Raw genomic sequence first — 14,601 nt, 5'->3', positions numbered from 1 at the left:
CCCTCTGTCTTTCCTCATAAGACATTCCCTCCATACGAGGCAACATCCAAGTAAATCTTCTCTGAAACCTTACCAAAACTTCCACATTCTTCCTATAATGCAGTGACCAGAACTATACACAATACTCTAAGTGCGGCCGCACCACTGTTTTGTACAGCTGCAACATGACCTCCTGGCTCCGAAACTCAATCCCTCTACTAATAAAAACTAACATAATCAATACCGTATTAACAACCATATCAACCTGGGTGGCAACTTTCAGGGATCTATGTCCATGGACACACACATCTCTCTGCTCATCAACATTGCCAAGAATTTTACCATTAGCCTAGTACTCTTTATTCCTGTTGCTCTTTCCAAAATGAATCACCTCACACTTTTCCCACACTAAACTCCATTTGCCACCTCTTAGCCCAGCTGTGCAGCTTACCTATGTCCATCTGTAACCTGCAAAATACTTCGGCACTATCCCCAACTCCACTGACCTTAGTATTATCTGCAAATTTACTAACCCATCCTTCTACGCCTTCATCCATGCCATTTATAAAAATTACAAACAGCAGTGGCCCCAAAACAGATCCTTGTGTAACACCACTAGTAACTGAACTCAAGGATGAACATTTCCCATCAACCCCTATCTTCTTTCAGAAAGCCAATTTCTGATATAAACTGCTAAATCACCCTCAATGGCAGCATCCAGGGAACAGGAGATTCGACGTTTCGGGCACAGGCCCTTCTTCAGGAATGGTCCTTTACAGGTCTGTGAGAGAGTTGTCCTGAGCTGGGGGAGGTCGAGTTGCAGGGAATGTAGGTACCGGCGCATGGCTGCAAGCGTGGAGTGGAGGATCCGGAGGGAGGTCCGTTGCTGGAGGCTGCGGATTTGTTGCAGGTACTGGTAATCCTGGTTGGGTCCAAATTGTGTTGGTCGGAAGGTGATCTGGAGTCCATGGGGGATCAGTCGGTTCCGTAGGCAGGTGCTGAGAAAGGAGACATGGCTGTGGTAATGAGTCTGCTTCAGAATATGGCTGAAGAGCTTCTGTGCAGAGGAGATGACCTGGGGTGTGCATTGAGAGAGGGACTCACTGAAATCTTTATAGAGAGAGGCAGAGAGCTTCTTCCTGTTCCCTGGATGCTGCCTGACCTGCTGTGCTGTTCCAGCAATAAAGTTTCAACTTTGATCTCCAGCATCTGCAGACTCACTTTCTCCATTTCCCATCAACCCCTATCTTCTTTCAGAAAGCCAATTTCTGATATAAACTGCTAAATCACCCTCAATCCCATGCCTCTGTATTTTGTGCAATAGCCTACTGTGGGGATCCTTATCGAAGGCCTTACTAAAATCTATATACACCACATCAATTGCTTTACCTTCATCCACCTGTTCAGTCGCCTTTTCAAAGAACTCAAGGTTTGTGAGGCATGACCTACCCTTCACAAATCCATGCTGACTATCCCTAATCAGCTTATTCCCTTCGAGATGAATATAAATCCTATCTCTTACAACCCTTTCCAACACTTTACCCACAACCAAAGTAAGGGTCACTGGTCTATTGTTGTCTCGACACCCTTCTTGAACATGGGGACAACATTTACTATCCTCCAGTCTTCTGGCACTATTCCTGTAGACAATAATGACAGAAAGATCAAAGCCAAAGGCTCTGCAATCTCCTCCCTGGCTTCCCAGAGAATCCTCTGATAAATTCCATCCAGCCCAGGGGACTTACCTATTTTCATATTTTCCAGAATTGCTAATGCCTCTTCCTTATGAACCTCAATCATGTCTAGTCTAGTAGCCTGTATCTCAGTATTCTCCTTGACAACATTGTCTTTTTTCAGTGTGAATACTGACAAAAAGTATTCATTTAGCGCTTCTCCTATCACCTCGGACTCCATGCACAACTTGCCATGACTGTCCTTGATTGGTGCTAATCTAGCTCGTCATTTTTTGTTATTCCTGACATACCTTTAGGCTTTTCCTTGATTCTATCTGCCAATGACTCCTCATGTCTCCTCCTGGCTCTTCTTAGCTCTCACTTTAGGTTCTTGCTGGCTAACTTGTAACTCTGAAGTGTCCTAACTGAGCCTTTTCATCTCATCCTAACATCCTGTCTTTGTCCTTTTGACAAGAGATTCAACTCCTTTAGTAAACTATGGCTCCCTCGTTCGACCGCTTCCTCCCTGCCTGACAGGTACATACTTATCAAGGACCCTCAGTAGCTGTTCCTTGAATAAGCTCCACATTTCAATTGTGCCCATCCCCTGCAGATTTCATCCCCATCCCATGCAATCTAAAACTTACCTAATCGCATCAGAATTGCCTTTTCCCCCAGCTATAACTCTTGCCCTGCGGTATATATCTATCCCTTTCCATCAATGAATGAAACTTCACTGAATTGTGGTCACTGTGACCAAAGTTCTCACTTACCTCCAAATCTAACACCTGGTCAGGTTCATTACCCAGTACCATATCCAATGTTGCCTTGCCCCTTATTGGCCTGTCTACATACTGTGTCGGGAAACCCTCCTGTACATATTGGACAAAAACTGACCCATCTAAAGTACTTGAACTATAGTATTTCCATTCAATATTTGGCAAGTTACAGTCGCCCATAACAATTACCCTGTTACTCTCGCTCCTATCCAGAATTATCTTTGCTATCCTTTCCTCTACATCTCTGGAAGTATTCATAGGCCTATAGAAAACTCCCAACCTCTCCTTTCCTGTTTCTACCTTCAGCCCTTACTACCTCAGTAGACGAATCCTCGAGCATACTTTCTGCCATTATAATACTGTCCTTTACTAACAATGCCACATCTTCCCCTCTTTTATCATCTCTGTTCTTACTGAAATGACTAAATCCCAGCATCTGCTACAACCATTCCTGTATCTATCCATGTCTCTGAAATGGTCACAACATCAAAATCCCAGGTACCAAACCTATACTGCAGGTTCACCCACCTTTTCATTCCAGATGCTTCAGGCGTTGAAGTAGACATACTTCAAACCACCTTCCTGCCTGCCGGTACACTCTTGCGACCTTGAAACCTTATTCATGACCTTACTACTCTCAACCTCCTGGACAGTGGAACAACAGTTTATGTTCCTATCCCCCTGCTGAATTAGTTTAAACCCTCCTGAAGAGCATTTTCAAACTCCCCCCTCCCCCAGGATGTTGGTAACGCTCTGGTTCAGGTGAAGGCACTCCTGTTTGTAGAGGTCCCACCTACCCCAGAATGGACCCCAATTATCCAGATATCTGAAACTCTCCCTCCTACACCATCCCTGTAGCCATGTGTTCAACTCCTGTCTCTCCCTGTTCCTCATCTCGCTAGCACGTGGCACGGGTAACAAACCAGAGATAACAGCTGTTGTTCGAGCTCTAAGCTTCCATCCTAGCTCGCTGAATTTCTGCCTTAAATCCCTATTCCTTTTCCTACCTATGTCGTTAGTGCCTATGTGGGTGACAACTTGGAGCTGCTCCCCCTCCCCCTCAAGAATCCCAAAAATATGATCCGAGACACCACAAACCCTAGCAGCTAGGAGGCAGCACACCAACTGTGAGTCTCTCTCATTCCTACAGAACGTCCTATCTGTCCCCCTAACTATGGAGTCTGTAATGATAATGCTATGCTCATCTTCCCTATTCACATCTGAGCAACAGGGACAAACTCTATGCCAGAGACCTGTACCCCATGGCTTACCCCGGTAAGTCATATCCCCAACAGTATCCAAAATTATATACTTGTTATTGAGGGAAATGGCCACAGGGGATTCCCTGCTCTGTCTGCCGGTTCCCTTTCCATTCCTGACTGTAACCCATCTGCCTATTTCTTGTACCTGAGGTAGGGCTACCACCCTATAACTCCTCTCTATAACCCCCTTCCCCTTCCGAATGATCTGAAGTTCACCCAGCTCCAGCTCCAGTTCCCTAATGCGGTTTTCAAGGAGCTGAAGTTGGGTGGACTTCCCACAGATGAAGTCAGCAAGGACACTCGTGGTGACCCTTACCTCCCACATTCTGCAGGAGGAAAGTTCAACTGTCCTATCCTCCATTCCTACTAGCCTAACTTCCCAAAGAGACTATTGAAAAATAAATAAAGAAAAAAAAACATACTTACCTTACCAATCTGGTTCACAGAACTCTTTTTTTTTTTCTTTTTAGTTAGAGGTGGAGGATAGGTGGGAGACACTACATAAGTAGTGTTTCGGTAAAACAACTGCCCAAATATACTCCTTCACTTATTCAGCGGTCCTATGACTGCTCCTGTTCTGTGTACTCTGCCTATTATGAGAAGTTTTTAAAGCAGTCATTTACTTTCCCAGCAGCCCCCGGTCATCGCTCCCGCTCTTCCTGCTGCTCACAAAAGTGGAGGGCCCTGATGGTCGAGGTAAGTTTTTAAAGCATTAATTTTCTGTAAGATATTGTGGGATGAATGAAGTCATGAAACGTACTATATAACTGCAAATCTTTCTTCTTTTTTGGTTGCTTTTACACATTCTATCAGCTATTTTTCTCAGACGAAAATGAATAGTGTCTCCGTCTATTGCAATCATTATGGATAATGTTCAACAGTAGCAGAAAATAGATGATAACGTAGATTTTTTTTATACTTTTGCTGATTTTCTTATCCAGTGGAGTTGTATTTCCATTGAAAAATAAATTGAGGCAGATAGAATACATAGCTGTATTAACAAAAAAAGAGACCGGGACAACAAAAGAACAAAGAACAAAAGAGAAATATAGCTCAGGAACCCCCCCAAGCCTGTGCCGATCATCATTCCTGAACCAAACTTAAAAAACCTCCTGCCCTTATTTAGTCTGTATCCCTCTATTCCCTTCCTATTCACATAACTATCACGTAAATGTCACCAACGTGCCTGCTTCCACTGCCTCTTCTCGCAGGGCATTCCAGGCTCCTACCACTCTCTGCATGGAAAACCTCCCTCACACATCTCCCTTAAACTTTCCTCCTCTCCCTTAAACCTGTGCCCCTTTTTAACTGAAACTACAACGTTAGGAAAAAAAGCTTCTGACTATTCACCCTATCTATGCCTTCCCTAAATTTGCAGACCTGTATCAGGTTTCCTCTCAACCACAGTCTTTCCAGCAAAAACAATCCTTGTCTTTTTAACCTTTCATCAAAATCAATGCCCTCGAGGCCAGGCAACAACCTGGTGAACCTTCTCTGCACTCTCTCTCCAAAGCTTCCATACCCTTCTGGTAGTGTGGCAACCAAAATTGCACATGTTTTAATTATCCAAAATAGATTTGAATAGCAAATCTGGGGAAAGCAAAAGTCTTTACATAGTTCATTCAGAAGTATTCTCTCAACTAACGTTTTTCTGATGCATCGAAAAGTGCATCACTTCTTGGTAATTATATCAATCTATTCATAAATGTAGCCAACAGACCATTCTTCAGGATCTTGGAAACCAATTATTATTCCTCTTGCGACAGGAGCACGAGGAAGCCTGAGCACTCTGTGATGATTGACTTAGTTCCAGATCTCTCTGTATATCTCTTCCCTTTCGAAGGTGCCAATCAGAGACACAATGAAACATTCAACTGGAAAAATGGAAAGCATTCAAGAAGCTTGAGAACATCTGGAACAGAACAGTCTTAATCACCATCCCTGCTAATGAATTTGATATCCATGATACACCACAACTCTAGTTTGAAGCAAATCATTAAGTAGTAGTGCAATTTCAGAATCAAGTAGGACAAATGAAGCAAAACCTCAGGAATGCCATTGCCTGTAAGTTACTTTTCAAATCACACAGCATCCTAATCGTAGCATTATTCTTTAAGTCACTAAGTGTAGGCTTGTCAGTTCCCTCCACATTTTGGGCTTAGAAAGGGAAAAGTAGGCAATGTCAAGGAAAAGATTAGAGTGGTGCAGGAAAAGCACAGCAGGTCATGCAGCATCTGAGGAGCAGGAAAATCAACATTCCTGATGAAGGGCTCCTGCCTGAAACATTGATTTTCCTACTCCTCAGATGTTGCCTTACCTGCTGTCCTTTTCCAGCACCACTCTAATCTTGACTCTGATTTCCAGCATCTGCAGTCCTCACTTCTTCCTAATATCAAGGAAAAGCATTGGATAAAAAGTGATCATGGTTAGTTGTATGAAAACAAAAGCAACTTTACCAAAAATAGGAAAGCTGCAAAAAGAAGAATTTAAAAGGTTACTTAGCTCCATTGTCCAACTGGGTGGAAATGTATTCACCAATGTCATTATCTCTAATTAATGATAACCACAGCATTACCTGTAATGGATGTTTCTACTGTTACCTCTCAGGTACCCCTCTTACTTTTGCTTGACCCCTCCTATTTTTCAAACAAAATCATCCAAAAATTGGCATCAGTTTCCACATGTATGCTGATGACATTCCTCTCTACCAGCTTGTTTGACATCCAATATTGGAATGTGCAGAAATTACCTTGAATTAAATATTGGGAGGATATTGTCTTTGTCATTGTTTCCGACAACAAAATCCATCCTTGAGCCGTTAACTCCATCCCCTCCCTGGCAATTTCTGAGACCAAAGAAGTTTGTTCCCCCACCACTAAGACTGCTGATAACCACCACTCTAATTATCTGAAAGTATCTTTGCCTCAGTTTGTCTTTCTGGTGAAATCCCCATCTATGCCTCTTTACTTCTAGGCTTGACTGCTCTAATGCACTTTTCATTAGTCTCCCATCTTCTCCACTTTTTAAACTAAATCATCTGACTGCTGTGAAAACGATGCATGGTTTGCATTCCCCTGACAGTTCTGTACTATGAAGGAACCATCAGAATGAAAGAACAACTCTATTTCCAAAGGGAGATTCAACAGCCTTGATCAGAATCTCCTCAGAAATGCAGACCACCTTTCTTCCTGTAAAAGAGGGCTGGGGTGGCATTTTGCTATTCATTGCCACTCCTTGGAAAATCTGGCCCATTGGACCCACTTTTATGTAGATCAAGAAGGGTAATGGGCTGCCACAATATTTGCTTCTCATTCCTCATGGGGAGAGGATCTTGACTGAGCAGTGACTGACTGTGCCCAATCCCAGACTGACTGGTATTACAGGCTACCTTTTGACTTAATCTTCAGTCAGGGGTTTCCGATGCACGATCTCCCTTGACTTGATTGAGGACTGCTGATCACAATGACAAGCTTCCTGGCTTTGTGCCGATAGTAAATGGCATGTCAATACATGTAAGTTCTGTAAGCTTTGTATCTCTAGCTGAAAGGCAAGATGTAAAACACATGGCAAGGCAGGGATACTGTGAGCATTCAGGTAGATTCAGTGTAAGTAAGCACTAAAAGAGCAAGCAAACACTCAAAGATACATCCTGATCGAGTCCATCAGTTGAGTGCATGTTTTCTGGTGCAAATTGTCTTTGCTGTGGCATTATAGTGATAGATGCCTTTTGTATTGTACAGCAGAAATGTGCTGTAAGTGGATAGGCCATGAGGGTTCTTAGAGATTGACATTGGCACATATCAATGTCAATAAATATGGAATGCATAGTTGATACCTATACAGTGTCCCCTGAGCGGTTTGTGCTGAGTATCCAGCATGGTGGTCCTTTTGAGCTGGAGTCGCCAAGGACCAACCAATCTGACGTCTATTTACTTGCAGTGGAAACTGCAGACTAATGAAGTATGATTGGCAATTTTTAAAGCAATCAACAAGCAATGCCCTCCCTTAATATGCAACCCACTACTGTCTACTAAGACTTTTATCTCAACATTTTGGAATTTAGTTAACAGATGCAATGTATTGCTCTGAATATTTAGAAAGGCCTTGCTGGATGCCTTACCTGATTCTTCAAGATTTCTTACCATTGCCAACATACTAGTCACTAAAGCAGTTCTGTTCTGTACAGTAGCTTATGGAGAACCAACAAACTTGGAGAACAAACCAAAGACATTTCTCACCAGTACAAGACTATATTTACATATATTTGAGCACTGGAGGGTCCAGTAACTGAACAGTAGAAAGCTCTTAAATAGTGGTCTTTCCTCAATGTGTCTTCATGACAGCTAACCAAGCTTTAGTGCATCCCTCAGCATGCAGTCCTGGACCTTGGAATGTGCCATCTGCAACACCCAGTCAAGGTCAATTCCTTGCTCTGGAAGATCAGCAAGTTTCGGGCAGACCAAAGAATGTCTTTCACCGAGTTGATGGACATCCAGGCACGGGCGATGTTTGTCTCAGTCTGCATACCGGGGAATAGGGTGTATAGCACAGAGTCATGGAGCTGCTCAGATGAACCTTGGCAAAAACCATTGCATCTTTTTAGTTTGAACTGGTTTCAGATGTTCATAAGTCTTCAAACTGACAGTAGATCTGAGTAGAAAATGGAGATGTCACCCATGTACATGGAAGCTTTGACCCACAAGCCTCCACTACCTGGAATAATTACACCTCTCGGGCTCGCATCCTTCCTGATGGACTCTGCAAAAGATTCTATACAACATATAAATATGGCAGGAGAGAATGGGCAGCCCTGCTTGGCTCCAGATCTCATTGGGAAGCTTTCTGATTCCCACCTATTGATTACACTACTGATGTTTGTAGAGAGCAGTTGGATCCAATTATGGATTCCCTCCTCAAAGTCTATTTTGGAGACCATATCCTATATTTAGAAGTGTAATAGTCTGTCAACAACCTTTTCCTAGTCCAGGTGATGAGGAGGTGACCACCACCTTGTTCAGCACATAGGCAATCATATCTCTGAGGATGCGAGGCTGTCAGAGATCATCCTCCCTGGTACAGCACGAGTTTGGTTGGGGTGAAGCATCGATCCCAGAGCAGACCTGACCTGGTTGGTGATAACCTTGGAGAGGATTTGTAGTCTGCATTCAGCAGTGAAGTGGTCACCAATTTCTAATTTCCTCCTTCTTCCCCTTCTGGGAGATGAAGGTGATGCAACTTTTCCTCATGGATTTGCACATACTACCTGACAGAAACGTACTGTTGTACACCTCTGCAGCAACTGGCCAATCCAGTCCACGGTATGGTCTACAAGAATTAATGCCAAGGATCTTTGAACCTAGTCAAAGAAAATCCAAAAATTTCCAAAGCCTTTTGTTCCCTCTTGCTTGCTTCACAGCTCCTTTCTGCAAAGGTTCTGAGCTGAAAAACTCACTAGCACTAATCTTTACCACTCATAGAAGGATATTGAAGAGGAATAAGGATGTGCCATGCCATTTCCAGCAAAGGGAAATCATCTAGTCGCAACTGTTCTAAAAAGACATCCCTAGATGTGCCAACAGCTTGTATGTGTATATAGAGTTTGGCTACATAACACCAGTGTAGATATTTCAATCAACGACTCAGACATAATATGACAGACCTTTGGCTGGGATGTGAACCAAGGCCCTCTGGCCGAGAAGCAGTGATACTGAAACTGCATCACACAAGTCCCAATACCATTTGGAATAATCCACGAATTATCCTTTTCACCTGAGTATTCTTTTATTTGTTTATTTAATGCCCAGCCTGAATTCCCCATATCTTGAGTCACATGCAGCCCACAGTGGGTAAGGATGGCAGATTTTCTTCCTGAAATTACATTAGTGAACGAGGTTTCCTACAACCTACATATAGTTAGATGGCTGACATTATGCCAGCTTTTAAATTCCAGTATTTTGTTTAAGTTTAGATCAAATTTCATCCTTTGTTGTGGTGCCCACATCCCCAGAACATTACCATTCTGAGGAAAGGTCGGTGGACCTGAAAAGTTAACTCTGATTTCTCTTCACAGATGCTGCCAGACCTGCTGAGCTTTTCTAGCAACTTTTTTTTATTTCTGATTTACAGCACCCACAGTTCTTTTAGTTTATCCCCAGAACATTAGTTTAAGGTTATGGATTACCAGTCCACTGATATGGTACTTTACCACCTCCTGTTTAGCTACCATATGACAAAACTGTCACTTTTAAAATATCACTCAGTGGTATAGTTTGTGTATGCCAACATTAAAAATCTGGCCTATTGTGCCATGTTTTTACCAATTCCATTATAAGAAGAATATAAAAGCAATCAGAACAATATGGTGTGGAATAATAAGGATATTACCAGAGTTGAAGTTACTGCTCTGAAGAAAGATGTGAAAGTTTAAGAATTTACTTCATTTGAGCTCCAAAAGTTATGGCAATATAATCAAAATATTTAAGAGTACATGATAACAGGGTGAAAATCATAGATTGTTTCCTCTGTTCAGCAAACAGCAGCAAATTTAAAATAAACACATAAAAGGCAAGGAAAGGGAATAAATTGTAGATTTTTACTGTCACAATCTATTGTTCATTACTCATGTGGACTCCATACTAATTTACATTTAAAGCAAATAGATTGTTCTTTTGAAAAAGGTGAATGTTATAGATTGTGGAGATTCAGCAGGAATCTTGATTGAGGCTGAATTTGTGGGCCAAATAGCCTATTTTTCACCATACTTTATGATTTTAAATCTAATACACAAATGATGACATCTTAAATGAATTAGTGTACAACTGATGCTGTGGAATTATACCATAGCAACGAGTCAATGATTTCTGGAGATAAAAGGGAAGAAAATGAGCCCATAGGAATATAAAGTTTATTCAAATGCTTTTTGCTAAGGTGAATGTTCTAAAACATATTCAAAATAGGGGGTCAATTACGGTTTAATCATTTAAATGTCTTTGCAACAGTTGTTATAATGAAAAGAATTGTGGCAGTGACTATATATAGAATAGTAGATACCTGAGAGTTATGACTCGGCTGTAATCTAATCTAGGTGCTCAAATTACCACTTTTTGGTGATTAGCCTTGAACTCATTCTTTTGTGGCTTTTTAAAAGCATGTACATTGTTTTTATTTTAATTCTTTTCGGACTGTTTTTGCTCTGGCAGTGGTCAGTATTGCAGATATTAAGTGTTAAAGCATTTTCTACTTTCAATGTACAGTAACATTCACAGCAGGACAATATGATGCCATTATCATTTGAGAAAGTTTCCACTTCAAAAGGAATTAGCAATCTGAGTTTAAATTGGAAGGGAAGGATTTTCTCATCATGGAGGAGATGAGAATGTTAAAGGGTGAATGGAATTGGGTGAGAGGGAAAAAATAAGATTCTTGCTGCCAAGATGAACTTTAATGATTTAAAGATTCCTGACTGTAAAAGTCAGGTCAACCTTTCTGGCAACAAGTGTTGAAAACCTTATCTGCAGGCATTAGCATATCATTAACAGTGAAACTTCATGGAATTAAATTAGCCATACCAATCAGCCCCTGCTCAATCAAGAAACTCAATGCTTCAGATACCTGTCCACGTAGTGGAGGCATATATCGGACAACCTTAACTTCCTTCAGGATTCTAGAGTGAATACTTGTTGCTTTGTTTTTTATGACTCACTCATGGGATGGGCTGTAAATTCTAGTCCATCCACTGACACCCACATCCCTGGTTACCCTGAGAAGGTAGGTTGACTGCCTTCTTGAACTGATGTAGTCCATGTGTTGTAGATAGTTTTAAAAATGCCATAAAGGAGGGAATTCCAGGATTTTAACCCAATGACACTGAAGGAATTGAAATATATTTCCAAGTCAGCACATGAATGGCTTGGAAGGAAACCTGCAGAAGGGTAGTGTTTCCCATGTAACTGTCGTTTTTGTCCTTTCTAGATGGACATGGGATTGGAAGGTGCTGTGTAAGAATCTTTTGTGAATTTCTATCAATGGTATATACTACTGTCACTTGTGGTGAAGGGTGTGGATGATTGTGGAGATGTTGCCAATGAAGCAGACTGGTTTGTTCTGGATGGTTCAAATTTCTTGAGTGTTGTTGGAGCTATGCTCATCCAGTCAAGTTGAGAGTATTCCATTTCATGACTGGTGCCTTGTATATTGTGGACAGGCTTTGAGGAGTCCAAAAGTGAATTGCTCACTGTAGGATTCCAAACTTTTTTGACCTACTCTTGTAGTTACTGTATTTGTATGGCTAGACCAATTCAGTTTCTGATCAATGGTAACACCCAGAATGTTGATAGTTGGAGCTTCACTGATGGTATTGCCAATGAGTATCAAGGGATAATGGTTTGATTCCCCCTTGCTGGAGATGATCGCTGCCTGTCATTTGTATGGCTCGAATGTCACATGTTAACCCAAAATTGGATACCATCCAGATCATGTTGCATTTGGGCATGGACGAGTTTAGTATTTTTCTTTAATGGGAGAAGGGAAAAAGGTGGGAAATGCAGTTCAGTAGTACTAATCAAACGGGTTTGCTGAGATGATCCTTCCAGTTTATCAAGACTTCATCTTTTTCAACATCCTTTCTCTAGATTCTTGCATATCTTTGCAGAAGACAAAGGTGATTGGTAATTGTTAATTCCAATTAAATACTTGTTGCTGGCTAAATTGCAGTAAATTGCACACACTCTGGTTTTCTGCCATCTTGAGTAAAGCAGCTGTGTAAACACCACACCAATATGTTGCAGTTGCTTTGAGCGTGCGCTGTAAATCAAATCCTACTGTTCTTGAAGTAATCACTTATACAATTTAAGCCCTGAAGAAGGACTTATGCCCGAAACATCAATTCTCCTGCTCATCGGATGCTACCTGGCCTGCTATGTTTTTCCAGCACCACATTTTTCAACTCTGGTCTCCAGCATCTGCAGTCCTCACTTTCTCCTCGTTGAACTTATACAATTTACCTAACTTTCAGATCTATATTAATAAAATTGAAGTTATAAACTGTCAGCATATAATATTACGAATTAAAACTCTAATCTCTTTAAAAACTACCCTTTACATCCACCGAAAGTATAAATCGGTGATGAATTGAGGGGAAAAAAAGACTCTAAAGACATTTCAGTATCCTTTGTTCCCACATTCTGTTGTTGAGATTATCTTTATATCTTTTCTGCTGGCCAGCACATTACTTCAGATATCTTTCCCTCATTTATTCCACTGGGTGGAAAGAGAGACAAGCTGGCTGGTAACTTCTAAAAGCTTCTGACTTACCAGTTATAAGTCACAGCATACAACAAGTGTTGCAGGAAATATGAAATGGTCTTCTTCAGATTTACAGTGAGTTTTGACTGCAAATAACAGAAAAACTGCTTCTCAGCTGGGAAAGAACTGAATACCTCTCTATCTCACTTGTTGTCAGCTCCAAGCTGTTCAGTTACCTGAGAACTAATCACACAGTTGTTGGCAGGTAAAAAATCTCTGCTATTGATAACTGGTCACACTTCCATAGACCAACCAATTCTTGTTCTTCGCGAAAGTTGCATCAGTGCTACTTCAAGATGTCTGCATCTCTCCAATTCTGCTTGTTTAAACAATTTTATTATGCAAGGCCTATAATGGGTATCAGGTTTCTTGCTTTCAAACCAGTAACCACCCTTTCATGCCTTTCACTCTTTTAAAGGTGATGTTGGCCTAATGATATCATCACTAGCCTATTAATCCAGAAACTCAGCTAACATTAGTGAGTTTTGAGAAGATTTGTAGCTCAGGTTGTGGGAGTAAGAGTTGGTCATGTCTTTGTGGTCTTACATACTAGTTTCCTTATTATACAGAGGAGGAAGGACACCACTTCGACTGGGACAACACACACGTCTGAGGACAAGCTAAACAGAGACACGCATGAGAATTCCTAGAAGCATGACATTGCAACTGGAACTCTATCAACAAACACATTGACTTGGATCCCATTTACCACCTCATGAGAAAAAGAACAGGAATTGACATCACCACAGGAAAAGGTGTCACCAGAGGAAGTGACATCACCAACCCAAGGAAACCTAAGCACATAATAGAAAGTGGGCCATACCACCAGTGCTTCATCAGAGGCTCACTGATGATGTTACCTAGTATGATGATGAAATGTCTGAAAATGAGCCTTCCAGCTCAGCGAGCAAACCTTCATCCAGAACTCAGCTGACATTCTAGGAGCTCGGATTCAAACCCCACCATAGCAGATAGTAACATATGAATCCAGTAAAAGAAATCTAGAATTAATGAAACCATTGTTGATTGTTGTTTTAAACAATAGCAGGTTCCCTAATGTCCTTCAGGGAAGGAAATCTGCCATCCTCACCTTGTCTGTCTCTGTGTTAGTCCAGACCTAGATCAATGTGGTTGACTCTTAACTGCTCTCCAGGCAATTGAAGATGGGCAATAAATGCTGGCCTAACCAGGATGCCCTCACTCTGTAAATGAATAAAAAGTTGCACTTTCAAAAACAAAAGCTCTTTTACATTTCAGTCACCAGTAGGCAAAAACACTGTATAAAAAGACATGCTTCTGAAAGTTATTTATTTTTAAAAGTGCAGCAATTCCTTTGACAGTCCCTTGTCTTAAAACCATCCTCGTTAACATCAAACAAAAATACAAATGAAAAACATCTTGGAATAAAAGTCAAAAAGTAAGATGATATGGTCTTTGTATTTGTCTTTTACATGCCAAATGGCTGGGCAGCAATGCTTGCTGTATGCAATATACATCATTGACAGAGAAGGATTTCATTTTATGCTATTGTTTTCAATAAAGCATCCAGTTTTAATTTTACTGTGCTAGTAATAGGATCAGTTTGACACATGAAACTGCATCTAC

The 14,601-nt window shown here is 41.2% G+C and overlaps 1 long non-coding RNA gene across 1 annotated transcript in view; it reads left to right on the top strand.

Moving 5' to 3' along the window:
• Positions 1-13,605, top strand: part of LOC122555097 — a 48,160-nt gene extending 34,555 nt beyond the window's left edge. Inside the window, exons 5-6 of the long non-coding RNA XR_006313172.1 lie at positions 4,325-4,389; positions 13,566-13,605. This is a non-coding gene — a long non-coding RNA (uncharacterized LOC122555097). The remainder of the gene's footprint in view (positions 1-4,324; positions 4,390-13,565) is intronic.
• The last annotated feature ends 996 nt before the right edge of the window (positions 13,606-14,601 follow it).

Source organism: Chiloscyllium plagiosum, chromosome 12 (assembly GCF_004010195.1).
Source record: "Chiloscyllium plagiosum isolate BGI_BamShark_2017 chromosome 12, ASM401019v2, whole genome shotgun sequence".
Classification (NCBI taxonomy): Eukaryota; Metazoa; Chordata; class Chondrichthyes; order Orectolobiformes; family Hemiscylliidae; genus Chiloscyllium; species Chiloscyllium plagiosum.
Note: the sequence above shows the minus strand (reverse complement) of the source record. Positions and strands in the feature narration are given on the sequence as shown.